The following is a 15,395-nucleotide window of genomic DNA, read 5'->3' on the forward strand; positions in this document are numbered from 1 at the left end:
CACAGCAGTATGCACCCTCGACCGGTTGATCAAGGACTGCATACATGTGGCAAGATGTGCACTGGATGGCATTAATAATAATTATAATAATAATTTTTATTTATATAGTGCCAACATATTCCGCAGCACTTTACAATTAAGCGGGGACATGTACAGACAATAAATTCTGTACAAGTTAAGACAATTTAAACAGTGACATTAGGAGTGAGGTCCCTGCTCGCAAGCTTACAATCTACAAGGAAATGGGGGGACACAATAGGTGAAAAGTGCTTGTTATTTCAGGCCTGGCAATTATAATAAATAGGGATTTTCATATAAAGCTGCATGATCCGGTCATCAGCCCATGTGTTTAAGTGCAATAGTCAAGTATCAAGTGCAGTTATCATGTGCATGGAGGGTGTGGAGACAGATGAATAGTAGGGTGCTGATTCAGAATAATATTTGGAAGGAGGGAACAGGGCAAAGTTAGTTTACTGAGTAGTTGATGTGGTAGGCTTGTTTGAAGAGATGGGTTTTCAAAGCGCACTTGAATAGGTCGGGGCTAGGTATCAGTCTGATCGTCTGGGGAAGTGCATTCCAGAGAGCTGGCGCAGCACGAGAGAAGTCTTGGAGACGGAGGTGCGAGGTTCGGATTACCGGGAATGTTTGTCTTGGGTCATTTGTAGAACGGAGGGCACGTGTAGGGCGATATACGGAGATGAGAGAGGAGATATAAGGCGGTGCAGAACTGTGGAGAGCTTTGTGGGTGAGAGAGATGAGTTTATACTGGACCCTGTAGCGAATGGGTAGCCAGTGTAATGACTGGCACAAGTTGGAGGCATCGGTGAAGCGGCTGGACAGAAATGACCCTGGCTGCCGCATTCAAGATGGATTGGAGAGGAGAAAGTTTGGAAAAAGGGAGACCGATCAGAAGAGAGTTGCAGTAGTCCAGACGAGAATGAATCAGAGCGACAGTAAGAGTCTTAGCAGTTTCAAAGGTGAGAAAAGGTCGGATTCTGGAGATGATTTTAAGATGCAGGTGACAAGATCGAGTGAGTGATTGGATATAGGGAGTAAAGGAAAGTTTGGTGTCAAATATGACCCCAAGACAGCGGGCATGCTGCTTGGGAGTTATGGTTGAACCCTCCAGGGTAATTTCGATGTTGGGTAGAGTGAGGTTAGTAGAAGGGAGAAACAGAAGTAGTTCAGTTTTGGAGAGATTTAGTTTCAGATAGAGGGAGAACATGATGGTAGAGACAGCAGACAGACAATCCTTGGTATTTTGAATTAGAGTGGGGGTGATGTAAGGGGAAGAAGTGTATAATTGGGTGTCGTCAGCATAGAGATGGTACTGGAACCCAAATCTGCTGATTGTTTGTCCAATAGGGGCAGTGTATAGAGAGAAAAGGAGGGGGCCCAGGACTGAGCCCTGCGGAACCCCAATAGTAAGGGGACGAGGAGAGGAAGAGGAGCCGGCAAAAGATACAGTGAAGGAGCAGTCAGAGAGGTAGGAGGCGAACCAGGAGAGGGCTGTGTCCTTGAGGCCTATGGAGCGGAGCATAGTGAGAAGGAGCTGGTGATCCACAGTATCAAATGCGGCAGATAGATCCAGGAGATTCAGCAGAGAGCAATGACCTTTGGATTTAGCTGTTATTAGATCATTAGAGACTTTAGTGAGGGCAGTTTCAGTGGAGTGTACAGAGCGGAAACCAGATTGTAAGGGGTCAAGAAGAGAGTTATCCGAGAGATAGCGGATTAGACGGGAGTGGACCCAAGCGTTCCAGGAGTTTAGAGATGAAGGAAAGGTTAGAGACAGGTCTGCAGTTAGCAGTGCAGTTCTGGTCCAGGGATGGCTTTTTAAGTAAAGGGGTAATGATGGCATGTTTAAATGAGTGGAGCGCATTTCCTAATGGGGATTGCACCAGACAGAAAAGCTAAATAAAAAATAAATGCAAAGTATCAATAAAACACAGAAATTCAGTTATTCCTCCCTTGGAAACTCCCTGAATCCTGTCACTGAATCACAAGTCACACTTACCGCCGTTCACACTTACGCTCAGGTCACACTCGCTAAGCTGAAGATTTAAAGAGATATATATTTTTTTCCCCCTCAGCAGTAATCCACCTTGCTGTTCAATGCACTTCCAAAAAAAAAAAGAAAAATTGAACTTAAGAGCCAACAACAATGTAGCCAAAGAAGAAAAAATTTTTTTTAAAAAAGCCAAAATTAAAAACACAATGGACGCCAATACTTACATTACAGGCAGTAGTCCAACAGCACAGCACCAGAACAGCAGCAGAACACCGGGACAGCAGCACTGCACAGTCTAAAAGGAAAAGAAACAAAACATAAGACACAAAGTGACGAAGAGTGTGAAAGTGGGTAGAGCAACATAGTAGTACAGACACTCATACTTACATTACGTAGCAGCTGAGAGGGCCAGTAGAACACCACCGGACAGGAGCAATCCAAGACCGGAGCGACGCACAGTCTAGAGCGAACAGAAAACAAAACATAACTACATAGTACAGACTGCAGTGAGAGAGACACAGACATTTTCAAAGCTTCTATACTTGCATCCAGAGTCTTGAGAGTACTGGACTTCCAGTGTCCACGCCCCCTTTTATACAGCTGGGAATTTGGAGGTGGTGAAATCATTTCCTGGACAGTCTCAGTCCAAAGTACACATGCGCATCGAACGCATGCTTATGCATGTCCTTGCATACCAATGCGTTCCCATAGACAGTAATGCGTTGTTTTGACGCACTCATGCACATGCCTTCGCATATTAGACGCAACAAAAAAGAAACCTGTTGCGTTCGGCGGGCACCGCGAAACAACCCATGCGGACACATTCGCATACAAACTGATGCAAACGCATGTCCCTGCGTACACAATGTTAAATATAGGTATGCAATATGCATGTGGATCTGTGCAGATCTGAATGCAGGCATACGCTGTGCACAGATATGCTAATGTAAACTTAGCCTTAGACTGACTTTTAGGAGGCAGCATGAACAAATAAACAGCAGTTCTGGAATGTTTAGTTTTTTTTATAATACTTAGTCCATCTAAGGGACTTGAATATTTGAGACTACGATCATTGGTCCATGCAATACTTTCGTACCTCTCAGTTTTACACTGACACATTTCCTTTTAGACTCTGCTTATTGCAGGGCTAAACAGGCCACCATAGCTGGCGGACCATTGGCCTCAAGTTGTCATAGTAGCCATGGGCACAAGGGAAACAAAAGACCTGGCCCCTCTGTGGGCGTAGGGGGAGCTAATAATTCTATGGCTTATGAAGCACTCTCCAGTGATGATTTTTTATCAACGGAACCGAGCGACACCGAAGGCGCCACAGGAGGGGTCGGAGGAGGAGATACCATTCCAAAAAAGCGCACGTGGAATTACAAGGCGTGGTCTCCACGTTACAAACGTGAGACACGGCAGAACAGGAGACGGTAACATCTGAGACAATATCGTCCCTTGCTCCACCTGGGGGTAAGTTGCAAATAATAAACTTGTCTAACTATGTCCTTTCAGATCGTGAGGTTTCGGTGCTAGAAAAAGGATTATCCTTTTGCCCAACCAGTGGGCTGGATAAATTTACTTTTATCAAAGATGTTTATTTATTTTGCAGGCAGCTCACTTTTAAAATTCTGTATCATCGGCCCTCTGCTATTGATGATCTCCCTCCCTCGGATAGAGCGACACTGAGAGATCTATTGGATCTACTTGATGAACGTGAGGATGGTCGCCCTAGACGAAAATTTACGGGGAGACTTCCCTCACAGGCTACCCCTCCATTCTCGCTCTGCCCTGCAGTACAGTGCTTTTTTGATGCTGTCTGCAGGGAGATTCATCAGCTTAAATTAGACCCCAATAGAGGCAAAAACTTGGGTAAGGAGGAACATCTCATCATAACCAGACTTGGGTCCAATAGGGATTTTGTAATTCGGGAGGCGGATAAAGGGGGTAACCTGGTTATTTGGCCAGTGGACCTCTATACACAGGAGGCTATTCGTCAATTACACAATACTGACTGTTACCAGGTTCTTCCTTCCGATCCTACAGGTGTGTTTCAAAGAAAATTGAATCATTTGTTGGACACTGCATTTGCACACAATATCATTACCAAACGTGAGAGAGAATTTCTGTTTAATTGCCATCCAAAGACCCCGACTTTCTATATGCTCCCAAAAGTGCATAAGTCACTGGATGTTCCCCCAGGTAGGCCAATTGTGTCGGGGATAGGGGGGCTATTGGAGCGGCCATGCATATATGTCGATTTTTTTCCTTCAGCCGTTCGTGCTAACCCTAAAGTCCTATGTGAGAGACTCTACCTGTCTTATTTCACAGTTCCAAGACTTTGAAGTTCCCCCGGACACTTGGCTCGTGACTCTGGATGTGGAGTCACTCTACACTTGCATAAGCCACAAATTGGGTATTCAAGCTGTATCTTTCTTTTTGGACCAGAACACCACCGGGGATAGAGGACACGATTCATTTCTGTTGGACCTATTACTGTTCATACTGGATAAGAACTTTTTCATCTTTGATCGTGTTTTCTACAAGCAGGTGAGAGGCACGGCCATGGGGGCTAGGTGTGCCCCTGCGTATGCCAACCTGTTTTTGGGGTGGTGGGAGGTCACCAGGGTGTACTGTCTAGAGGGCTACTTGAAACATGTTATCAAATGGCAATGCTACATTGATGATGTTGTATTTCTCTGGACAGGCACCCTGGAGGAATGCCAAGGGTTTGTCGAGGTATTAAATGACAATCCATGGAACATCAGATTGACCTCGCAATACTCACAAACAAAGATTGAATTCTTGGACCTGGAACTGTGTATAAGTGGCAACAGGATTGTGACTTCGCTGTATAGAAAACCTACGGCGTCTAATAGCCTTTTACATTTCACCAGTTTCCATCCCAATCATCTAAAGAGAGGAATCCCCAAAGGCCAGTTTTATAGAGTGAGAAGGAACTGCACCCGGCAAGGGGACTTTCTGGAGCATTCTCGGGATCTTACCTCGCGATTTCGTGAGAGAGGCTACCCGCATAAGGTAATATCACGTGCCTTTGGGGCAGCCAGAGATAGCAGCAGGATGGGCCTTTTACAGCCTAGGATTAAAGCTACTGAAAAGCCGCTCGGGATTATTACATCCTATAACAATCAGTGGCAAGACGTGAGACAGATTTTGTCTAAATATTGGGGCATTTTATTAAGCGAATCTAGGCTTAATCCCCACATTGCCACTCAGCCGAGTTTGATAGCTAGAAGGGCCAGGAATCTTAGAGACCGCTTGAGTCATAGTCACTTCCAGCGCCCTACTAGAAAACTCAATAGGGGAACTAGACTCAATGGCACATTGCCATGTGGGACCTGCAACATCTGTCCGTTTGTCCTTGGCGATGTATCTATTTTGTCTTCTTTATCTTTACAGATTCCTACTAAGTCCTACTTCAATTGCAAATCACGCAATTTGATTTACGCCTTGATTTGCCCTTGTCTCAAAATCTACGTGGGCCAAACAACTCAGGAACTGAGAAAACGTATTCAGCAGCACTTTTCAAATATTACAACAGCCAAGAAAGACAAGACAAAGGGGAAGAATATCACCTCGGTGGCTTCACACTATCTGGCCGAACACAATTCCCAGTGGAAGGGTACCAGGATATTGGGACTTGAGGAAGTTCAATCTAATATTAGGGGTGGGGACATCTCCTCGGAGTCTCCTGAGACGAGAGTGCAGATGGATCTTCAATTTGAATTGTCTCACCCCTTTTGGCCTCAACGAGGACCTTCTATTTACTGGTTTTTACAAATAGACTACTCCATTCTCTAGCCTATATTGACTTGTTACTCAATTCTTGTATTTTTCGGTAATATCGTCTTGCTTGGAACTCATTTTTTCCTGTTTGATTGGTTATTTGGACTCTGGGTCATACATGTATATACAAATATTATTGTATTCTATATAACAATTTACTTTATGTATATATAATTAATGATCTTCTCTCCTGCATAGACAGCATAACCTTCCATTAGGATCCTGGATATACTACATAATTGGTATCTTGTTTAGGGGTTGCCATATCTACAAATACTCTACCCTTTCGTACGGTCATAGAGTGCCAATTGGCTACTCTGGTATTCTGTTGGTCTGGTTTATCTGGTTAACTGTATCTATTTTGATTGATACTTATTTTTTACACAAAAACAATACAAACAAGTATATACATGTTTAGGTTTTGTCTGTATTTTGTCCTATTGGTTTGGATTTACATCAATGCTTTAGTGCTGGGTGCTTGTCACCTTATATTTGGGAGGTACTGATATAATTTTTCTATCTAGGTATAATACGTGCCCTTTATAGGCTTTAGTCTATCCCTCTGCTTGTACCAAAATGGTGCTCTAGTGAACATGGTTATAATGTGCCATTGTATTGCTCACACTGTTTATGATCTCTGCACTTTTGCCTAGCTAGGCATCGTCCTTGCGGAGCACTCTTTGGTCTGGGGTTATCAACGTTAGAAATCATGTTTGGCTACCAGCGTCTCATTGGAGCACTGCGCATGCTCATATTATATATTGCTCTTTGTTGTCAAGACAACTATTGGTGTGTGGGGTTATTAACTTGTGAAACCTTGCTCTGCTACCAGCGTCTTATTGGAGCACTGCGTACGCACATATTGTAAATTGTTTTCTGTTGCCAACACAACTACATGTGAATTGCTTTTAAGCTTGGAGAGTCAGGACCAAGCTCTTTTATATCATCAGTAAAAATGAGACAGGTTTGCCCACCTCTCGTATGCGCATGCGCCCGATTAGTAGCGTCATGTAACCTTGGCAACTCTGCTTGAGTATGCCGACGCCTACGACATATTGGAGCATGCGCTCTTGTTTGTAGCGTTATGTATCCTTGGCAACTCTGCCTGAGTAAGCTGACGCCCATGACACGCCGGAGTAGGCGTTCTTGTTTGTAGCGTCAGGTAGCTTTGGCAACTCTGCCTCATCATGTCGACGCCCACAACACGTCGGAGCATGCGCTCCTGTTTGTAATGGCTGCCGCCTGTAGCTCCACGCGGCGGAACTTCCAGCGACACAGCTGATTTAGGTAATAACCTTTATGCCTTCTATATTTAAACAGCAGACTGTATACGCACACATTACCCCTGACGAAGCCACCAGCAGGTGGCGACACGCGTTGGGTATTTGTGTAGCCCACACTTAGTCAGTCCAGCTGCAGGATTTAACCGCGTACTAGGGGTTGCTGGACTCTTTGGTAATTATATGCCAGTTCACCATCAAGTGGTTATGCTATCTGTTGGCCGTTTGGCTTTATCTCTTTTTATGTATGCTAAACTGCTTAGTAGACTAGTGATCTGAGTAGCCCTTAGTGGCTTCTTTATTATTATAGTGCTTTGGAACAAAGCACTATACTGTTATTCCATCGTGGATAACTTCTTCTTATTATAGTGCTTTGGAACAAAGCACTATAATGTTATTCCACCGTGGATAACTTCTTATTATTATAGTGCTTTGGAACAAAGCACTATACTGTTATTCCACCGTGGTAAACTTCTTATTATAGTGCTTTGGAACAAAGCACTATACTGTTATTCCACCGTGGTAAACTTCTTATTATAGTGCTTTGGAACAAAGCACTATACTGTTACTCCACCGTGGTAAACTTCTTAATATAGTGCTTTGCAACAAAGCACTATACTGTTATTCCATCGTGGATAACTTCTTCTTATTCTTATTCTTATTATTATTCAGTCCGCACGTAATGCGGCCCGAACCGCTTCACTCACAGACTCCAGTGAGGTGTCATTTCGAAGCCAGCGTCCCCAAGAGGTGTGCTAAGTATTTTTCGTGTCGATCGGATTTGTAGTTTTGGCGCAATTTGCGTTTGAAAATGTTTTTTCCCCTCATTGTAATGCATTTCAATAGGGAAATTTTCCCATAGGTTATAATGGCCGGGTTTCTGAGGCAATTTAAAATGTACCTGCCACCTGGCTGATTAGCTCATTGATATGCGCAGTCAGGCCCAGTTACTATGCCAACGCCTGCGAACTGTACATGACCACACCAACACAGTTTTGCCAGATAATATCAGCTCTTAAAGTGATAGCACAGCACAATTTCAAAGCACTATCTGTAGTCTTATTATAATTATTGCCCCGCTCACCAAATCGGACCCAGAGTAGCGCCGCCTGCCAAATCGGACCCAGAGTGGCGCCGCCCGCCAAATCGGACCCAGAGTGGCGCCGCCCGCCAAATCGGACCCAGAGTGGCGCCGCCCGCCAAATCGGACCCAGAGTGGCCCCGCCCGCCAAATCGGACCCAGAGTGGCCCCGCCCGCCAAATCGGACCCAGAGTGGCGCCGCCCGCCAAATCGGACCCAGAGTGGCGCCGCCCGCCAAATCGGACCCAGAGTGGCTCCGCCTGCCAAATCGGACCCAGAGTGGCTCCGCCCGCCAAATCGGACCCAGTGTGGCGCCGCCCGCCAAATCGGACCCAGAGTGGCGCCGCCCTCCAAATCGGACCCAGAGTGGCGCCGCCCTCCAAATCGGACCCAGAGTGGCGCCGCCCTCCAAATCGGACCCAGAGTGGCGCCGCCCTCCAAATCGGACCCAGAGTGGCGCCGCCCTCCAAATCGGACCCAGAGTGGCGCCGCCCTCCAAATCGGACCCAGAGTGGCGCCGCCCTCCAAATCGGACCCAGAGTGGCGCCGCCCTCCAAATCGGACCCAGAGTGGCGCCGCCCTCCAAATCGGACCCAGAGTGGCGCCGCCCGCCAAATCGGACCCGGAGTGACGCCGCCCGCCAAATCGGAGCCGGAGTGGCGCCGCCCACCAGAGTGGCGCCGCCCGCCAAATCGGACCCAGAGTGGCGCCGCCCGCCAAATTGGACCCAGAGTGACCCGGGCCACCAACTCGGACCCAGAGTGACCCGGGCCACCAAATCGGACCCAGAGTGACCCAAGCCACCAAATCGGACCCAGAGTGACCCGGCCCACCAAATCGGACCCAGAGTGACCCGGCCCACCAAATCGGACCCAGAGTGACCCGGCCCACCAAATCGGACCCAGAGTTACCCGGCCCACCAAATCGGACCCAGAGTGACCCGGCCCACCAAATCGGACCCAGAGTGACCCGGCCCACCAAATCGGACCCAGAGTGACCCGGGCCACCAAATCGGACCCAGAGTGACCCGGGCCACCAAATCGGGCCCAGAGTGACCCGGCCCACCAAATCGGGCCCAGAGTGACCCGGCCCACCAAATCGGACCCAGAGTGACCCGGCCCACCAAATCGGACCCAGAGTGACCCGGGCCACCAAATCGGACCCAGAGTGACCCCGCCCACCAAATCGGACCCAGAGTGACCCCGCCCACCTAATCGGTCCCTGAGGTGCCCCGCCCACCAAATCAGACCCAGAGTGACCCCGCCCATCAAATCGGATTCAGAGTTACCCCGCCCACCAAATCGGACCCAGAGTGACCCCGCCCACCAAATCGGACCCAGAGTGGCTCCGCCCACCAAATTGGACCCAGAGTGACCCTGCCCACCAAATCGGACCTAGAGTGACCCCGCCCACCAAATCGGACCCAGAGTGACCCGGCTCACGAAATCGGACCCTGAGTGGTTCCACCCACCAAATCGGACCCAGTGACCCAGCCCACCTAATCAGTCCCTGAGGTGCCCCGCCCACCAAATCGGACCCAGAGTGGCTCCGCCCACCAAATCAGACCCAGTGACCCCGCCCATCAAATCGGACCCAGAGTGACCCCGCCCACCAAATCGGACCCAGAGTGACCCCGCCCACCAAATCGGACCCAGAGTGACTCCGCCCACCAAATCGGACACAGAGTGACCCCGCCCACCAAATCGAACCCAGAGTGACCCCGCCCACCAAATCGAACCCCGAGTGACCCCGCCCACCAAATCGGACCCCGAGTGACCCCGCCCACCAAATCAGTCCCTGAGGTGCCCCGCCCACCAAATCGGTCTCTGAGGTGCCCCGCCCACCAAATTGGACCCAGAGTGGCTCTGCCCACCAAATTGGTCCCAAAGTGACCCCGCCCACCAAATCGGACCCAGAGTGACACCGCCCACCAAATCGGTCCCAGAGTGGCCTCAACCCTGAGGGGCTACAACTACCAAACCAGCGCCTGAGGGGCACCCAAGTGTGAAAGTCTTGCAGGGGCAGCCCGGGCACCATTCCAAAGCACTATCTGTAGTTCCTTCAGGAAATACCCATCTAGTTCTTATTATTATTATTCAGTCCGCACGTAATGCGGCCTGAACCGCTAAACTCACAGACTCCAGTGAGGTGTCATTTCGAAGCCAGCGTTCCTGAGAGGTGTGCTAAGTATTTTTCGTGTCGATCGGATTTGTAGTTTTGGCGCAATTTGCGTTTGAAAAAAGTGTCTCAATGCATTTCAATAGGGAAATTTTCCAATACGTTTATAATGGGCCTGATTTTTGAGGCAATTTCTAAAAATAACTGCCACCTGCCTGATTACCTCATTGATATGCGCAGTGAGACCCAGTTACTATGCCAACGCCTATAAACTCTACCAGCCCACCAGGTCACAAGTTTTGTCAGATAATATCAGCTCTTAAAGTGACAGTACAGCACAATTACAAAGCACTATCTGTAGTCTTATCATTATTGCCCCGCTCACCAAATCAGACCCAGCCCACCAAATCGGACCAGAGTGCCCCCGCTTGCCAAATCGGACCCAGAGTGCCCCCGCCCGCCAAATCGGACCCAGAGTGGCGCCGCCCGTCAAGTCGGACCCAGAGTAGCGCCGCCCGTCAAGTGGGACCCAGAGTGGCGCCGCCCGTCAAGTGGGACCCAGAGTGGCACCGCCCGCCAAATCGGACCCAGAGTGGCGCCGCCCGCCAAATCGGACCCAGAGTGGCGCCGCCCGCCAAATCGGACCCAGAGTGGCGCCGCCCGCCAAATCGGACCCAGAGTGGCGCCGCCCGCCAAATCGGACCCAGAGTGGCGCCGCCCGCCAAATCGGACCCAGAGTGGCGCCGCCCGCCAAATCGGACCCAGAGTGGCGCCGCCCGCCAAATCGGACCCAGAGTGGCGCCGCCCGCCAAATCGGACCCAGAGTGGCGCCGCCCGCCAAATCGGACCCAGAGTGGCGCCGCCCGCCAAATCGGACCCAGAGTGGCGCCGCCCGCCAAATCGGACCCAGAGTGGCGCCGCCCGCCAAATCGGACCCAGAGTGGCGCCGCCCGCCAAATCGGACCCAGAGTGGCGCCGCCCGCCAAATCGGACCCAGAGTGGCGCCGCCCGCCAAATCGGACCCAGAGTGGCGCCGCCCGCCAAATCGGACCCAGAGTGGCGCCGCCCGCCAAATCGGACCCAGAGTGGCGCCGCCCGCCAAATCGGACCCAGAGTGGCGCCGCCCGCCAAATCGGACCCAGAGTGGCGCCGCCCGCCAAATCGGACCCAGAGTGGCGCCGCCCGCCAAATCGGACCCAGAGTGGCGCCGCCCGCCAAATCGGACCCAGAGTGGCGCCGCCCGCCAAATCGGACCCAGAGTGGCGCCGCCCGCCAAATCGGGCCCAGAGTGGCGCCGCCCGCCAAATCGGACCCAGAGTGGCGCCGCCCGCCAGAGTGGCGCCACCCGCCAAATCGGACCCGGAGTGGCGCCGCCCGCCAAATCGGACCCGGAGTGGCGCCGCCCGCCAAATCGGACCCGGATTGGCGCCGCCCGCCAAATCGGACCCAGAGTGGCGCCGCCCGCCAAATCGGACCCAGAGTGGCGCCGCCCGCCAAATCGGACCCAGAGTGGCGCCGCCCGCCAAATCGGACCCAGAGTGGCGCCGCCCGCCAAATCGGACCCAGAGTGGCGCCGCCCGCCAAATCGGACCCAGAGTGGCGCCGCCCGCCAAATCGGACCCAGAGTGGCGCCGCCCGCCAAATCGGACCCAGAGTGGCGCCGCCCGCCAAATCGGACCCAGAGTGGCGCCGCCCGCCAAATCGGACCCAGAGTGGCGCCGCCCGCCAAATCGGACCCAGAGTGGCGCCGCCCGCCAAATCGGACCCAGAGTGGCGCCGCCCGCCAAATCGGACCCAGAGTGGCGCCGCCCGCCAAATCGGACCCAGAGTGGCGCCGCCCGCCAAGTCGGACCCAGAGTGGCGCCGCCCGCCAAATCGGACCCAGGGTGACCCGGGCCACCAAATCGGACCCAGGGTGACCCGGGCCACCAAATCGGACCCAGGGTGACCCGGGCCACCAAATCGGACCCAGGGTGACCCGGGCCACCAAATCGGACCCAGGGTGACCCGGGCCACCAAATCGGACCCAGAGTGACCCGGCCCACCAAATCGGACCCAGAGTGGCCTCAACCCTGAGGGGCTACAACTACCAAACCAGCGCCTGAGGGGCACCCAAGTGTGAAAGTCTTGCAGGGGCAGCCCGGGCACCATTCCAAAGCACTATCTGTAGTTCCTTCAGGAAATACCCATCTAGTTCTTATTATTATTCAGTCCGCACGTAATGCGGCCCGAACCGCTTCACTCACAGACTCCAGTGAGGTGTCATTTTGAAGCCAGCGTCCCCAAGAGGTGTGCTAAATATTTTTCGTGTCGATCGGATTTGTAGTTTTGGCGCAATTTGCATTTGAAAATGTTTTTTCCCCTCATTGTAATGCATTTCAATAGGGAAATTTTCCCATAGGTTATAATGGCCGGGTTTCTGAGGCAATTTGAAATGTACCTGCCACCTGGCTGATTAGCTCATTGATATGTGCAGTCAGGCCCAGTTACTATGCCAACGCCTGCAAACTGTACATGACCACACCAGAACAGTTTTGGCAGATAATATCAGCTCTTAAAGTGATAGCACAGCACAATTTCAAAGCACTATCTGTAGTGTTATTATAATTATTGCCCCGCTCACCAAATCGGACCCAGAGTGGCGCCGCCCGCCAAATCGGACCCAGAGTGGCGCCGCCCGCCAAATCGGACCCAGAGTGGCGCCGCCCGCCAAATCGGACCCAGAGTGGCGCCGCCCGCCAAATCGGACCCAGAGTGGCGCCGCCCGCCAAATCGGACCCAGAGTGGCGCCGCCCGCCAAATCGGACCCAGAGTGGCGCCGCCCGCCAAATCGGACCCAGAGTGGCGCCGCCCGCCAAATCGGACCCAGAGTGGCGCCGCCCGCCAAATCGGACCCAGAGTGGCGCCGCCCGCCAAATCGGACCCAGAGTGGCGCCGCCCGCCAAATCGGACCCAGAGTGGCGCCGCCCGCCAAATCGGACCCAGAGTGGCGCCGCCCGCCAAATCGGACCCAGAGTGGCGCCGCCCGCCAAATGGGACCCAGAGTGGCGCCGCCGGCCAAATGGGACCCAGAGTGGCGCCGCCGGCCAAATGGGACCCAGAGTGGCGCCGCCGGCCAAATGGGACCCAGAGTGGCGCCGCCGGCCAAATGGGACCCAGAGTGGCGCCGCCGGCCAAATGGGACCCAGAGTGGCGCCGCCGGCCAAATGGGACCCAGAGTGGCGCCGCCGGCCAAATGGGACCCAGAGTGGCGCCGCCGGCCAAATGGGACCCAGAGTGGCGCCGCCGGCCAAATGGGACCCAGAGTGGCGCCGCCGGCCAAATGGGACCCAGAGTGGCGCCGCCGGCCAAATGGGACCCAGAGTGGCGCCGCCGGCCAAATGGGACCCAGAGTGGCGCCGCCGGCCAAATGGGACCCAGAGTGGCGCCGCCGGCCAAATGGGACCCAGAGTGGCGCCGCCGGCCAAATGGGACCCAGAGTGGCGCCGCCGGCCAAATGGGACCCAGAGTGGCGCCGCCGGCCAAATGGGACCCAGAGTGGCGCCGCCGGCCAAATGGGACCCAGAGTGGCGCCGCCGGCCAAATGGGACCCAGAGTGGCGCCGCCGGCCAAATGGGACCCAGAGTGGCGCCGCCGGCCAAATGGGACCCAGAGTGGCGCCGCCGGCCAAATGGGACCCAGAGTGGCGCCGCCGGCCAAATGGGACCCAGAGTGGCGCCGCCGGCCAAATGGGACCCAGAGTGGCGCCGCCGGCCAAATGGGACCCAGAGTGGCGCCGCCGGCCAAATGGGACCCAGAGTGGCGCCGCCGGCCAAATGGGACCCAGAGTGGCGCCGCCGGCCAAATGGGACCCAGAGTGGCGCCGCCCGCCAAATCGGACCCAGAGTGGCGCCGCCCGCCAAATGGGACCCAGAGTGGCGCCGCCGGCCAAATGGGACCCAGAGTGGCGCCGCCGGCCAAATGGGACCCAGAGTGGCGCCGCCGGCCAAATGGGACCCAGAGTGGCGCCGCCGGCCAAATGGGACCCAGAGTGGCGCCGCCGGCCAAATGGGACCCAGAGTGGCGCCGCCGGCCAAATGGGACCCAGAGTGGCGCCGCCGGCCAAATGGGACCCAGAGTGGCGCCGCCGGCCAAATGGGACCCAGAGTGGCGCCGCCGGCCAAATGGGACCCAGAGTGGCGCCGCCGGCCAAATGGGACCCAGAGTGGCGCCGCCGGCCAAATGGGACCCAGAGTGGCGCCGCCGGCCAAATGGGACCCAGAGTGGCGCCGCCGGCCAAATGGGACCCAGAGTGGCGCCGCCGGCCAAATGGGACCCAGAGTGGCGCCGCCGGCCAAATGGGACCCAGAGTGGCGCCGCCGGCCAAATGGGACCCAGAGTGGCGCCGCCGGCCAAATGGGACCCAGAGTGGCGCCGCCCGCCAAATGGGACCCAGAGTGGCGCCGCCCGCCAAATGGGACCCAGAGCGGCCTCAACCCTGAGAGGCTACAACTACCAAACCAGCGCCTGAGGGGCACCCAAGTGTGAAAGTCTTGCAGGGGCAGCCCGGGCACCATTCCAAAGCACTATCTGTAGTTCATTCAGGAAATACCCATCTATTTCTCTCTGTTATCAGCCATTCCCCTGTCCTGCTGTCAGTCTATTCTACCTGTTATCAGCCATTCCCCGTCCTGCTGTCAGTCTATTCTCTCTGTTATCAGCCATTCCCCCATCCTGCTGTCAGTCTTTTTCTCTGTTATCAGCTATTCCCCTGTCCTGCTGTCAGTCTATTCTCCCTGTTATCAGCCATTCCCCGTCCTGCTGTCAGTCTATTTCTCTCTGTTATCAGCCATTCCCCGTCCTGCTGTCAATCTATTTCTCTCTGTTATCAGCTATTCCCCTGTCGTGCTGTCAGTCTATTCTCTCTGTTATCAGCCATTCCCTTGTCCTGCTGTCAGTCTATTCTCTGTTATCAGCCATTCCCTTATCCTGCTGTCAGTCAGAGTGACCCGGGCCACCAAATCGGACCCAGAGTGACCCGGGCCACCAAATCGGACCCAGAGTGACCCGGGCCACCAAATCGGACCCAGAGTGACCCGGGCCACCAAATCGGACCCAG

At 53.6% G+C, this 15,395-nt stretch overlaps 1 protein-coding gene and 1 long non-coding RNA gene across 12 annotated transcripts in view; both read left to right on the top strand.

Annotated features, from left to right (window-relative positions):
• BRD9 (bromodomain containing 9) overlaps window positions 1-15,395 on the top strand; it is a 301,749-nt gene that overhangs the window by 125,924 nt on the left and 160,430 nt on the right. The gene's annotated exons all lie outside the window — the stretch shown is intronic.
• Window positions 1,425-6,215, top strand: LOC143782252 (uncharacterized). Of its 2 annotated transcripts, XR_013216905.1 has the most exons (5): window positions 1,425-3,484; window positions 3,624-4,213; window positions 4,343-4,561; window positions 4,719-5,050; window positions 5,432-6,215. It is a non-coding gene; the product is annotated as an uncharacterized LOC143782252 (long non-coding RNA). The 2 variants fall into 2 exon arrangements; XR_013216904.1 differs by having other exon boundaries at window positions 1,425-4,213.

Source organism: Ranitomeya variabilis, chromosome 6 (genome assembly GCF_051348905.1).
Source record: "Ranitomeya variabilis isolate aRanVar5 chromosome 6, aRanVar5.hap1, whole genome shotgun sequence".
In the NCBI taxonomy this organism is placed as follows: Eukaryota; Metazoa; Chordata; class Amphibia; order Anura; family Dendrobatidae; genus Ranitomeya; species Ranitomeya variabilis.